Here is a 1,763-nt window from a genome sequence, read left to right on the forward strand (position 1 = left end):
AAAGTTTGAAAAAAATTAAATGAAGGTATGTACAGACGCCACATACATACCAAAGCATCTCGTAGTGGAGACACGAACCAAAACACGTTTAGCTCTATATCTTTCCAACTAGTAGCCGGAACTCAATATATAAAATATCGTTTGAAAGGTATTGGCCTATAAAATAACACTAAATATGTTGGGTGTACCCACATGCCCCCTTGAACCGGCAAAAGCAAAAAAACGTTTTTTGTTTCGCAACACTTTAGCCTAATTTTTAAGAATCCGGTTAATCGTTTATGAAGCTTGAATACATTTTTTGGACACACTCTACAAGACCTTTCCAACGATATCGATCAACTTGTCGATTGGACGTCTGGATAAAAACTTCAAATTCCCGTGTATATATAAGCGAGTCATTTCAGCATGCTACTGTGGCTGCTTTCGTCACTCGCGCGCACTGCCGTGCGCTGTGATATAACCGAATTATTATTCAGCCAGTATACACTGCAGGGGATGGAATTAGTCCCAAAAAATGATTATTCAGTCCCAAGAATTATTCTTCAGCCGGTATACACTGCAGGGCATGGAATTAGTCCCAAAAATATATAAATAAATAACTAAAAATAAAAATAGTAAAAGAAATTTAAATCATATATTAGCAATTAAATATGTGTATGTATATATATATAACTTGCCACCCAGCTAAGGTTTTAAAATACTCAATGAACCATAATAGTGTATACGGCCATAAAAAGGAGGTTTAAATTTACAGAATGCCTCGCTTCACAGCCACCCGCACTAAGACCGAGAAACGCGTCGATCATTTTAAGATTGTGCGGCAACAACCATGGAATACGACTTTGCCCCATATATCGAGGGAAATCCGCCGAGTAGAGGTTGAGGGCCATTTTAATACATCGGTACTGGCCCAACTGTTCGTCGCCATTCCATCGGATAGAGATATGTGGAAGCAATGACCGATGCCACCGCTGCGACGAAAAGCACCATACCTCCCTGCACATTGAAGACTACGGCGCTCCAAGGGAAACTACAGAAAATCACCCCGATAACGACGACGGCTCTGACGGAGCGATTTCGCTCCACGTTTCTGACCGAACGACGTCATGGGCGCAGCAGGTAGAGGAAGAGGAGGTGGAAAAACGGGAAGAGATAATCCCTTCACCACCCGACGGCGGCTTGACAACCCGCAATTTTCGACCGCCGCTGCAGCACGAACTGCGAAATCAGGGCCTTGAAGCAGACAGTCCAATGCCTGCAGTGCTGACACACACACAGCCAACGGGCGGTCAACGAGATGACGCGGAAACTAGTCCTTTTCGCTCATATCGGCGCGGAACCAATTTTGGCCACCGAGATGGCGCGGAAACTCGTCCTTTTCGCTCATTTTGGCGCAAGCGTAAGTGCAGCCAGCGAGATGGCGCGGGAACTCGTCCTTTTCGCTCGCCTCGCTGGCAAGCTATAAGGGCCGCACGACACCGACATGGCGACCGTTCCACCCTCACCATCCAACGCATTCCATCAGGTGGGTTCCGGACAGGCCGGTTAAAAACAATCGCGGTTCCGGCACCAATGATGCGCTCATTCGTAGCCATCGCGCCAACCGCAATCGTACGGATCGAGTCAGGCGGCCGACTTCATCTGGTGCGGGCGTTGATTGACTCTTGAGCCCCCAGCAGTACCATTGACAGGGACCTAGCACGGGAGCTTCAGCTCGAAGCCAGCAACTCCCGTGCAAAAACATCTTCCCTCATGCTGCGGGG

The sequence above is a fragment of the Rhagoletis zephyria genome, unplaced genomic scaffold, assembly GCF_001687245.7.
Source record: "Rhagoletis zephyria isolate East Lansing unplaced genomic scaffold, Rhagoletis_zephyria_1.1 Rzeph_scaffold_00900, whole genome shotgun sequence".
Taxonomy (NCBI): Eukaryota; Metazoa; Arthropoda; class Insecta; order Diptera; family Tephritidae; genus Rhagoletis; species Rhagoletis zephyria.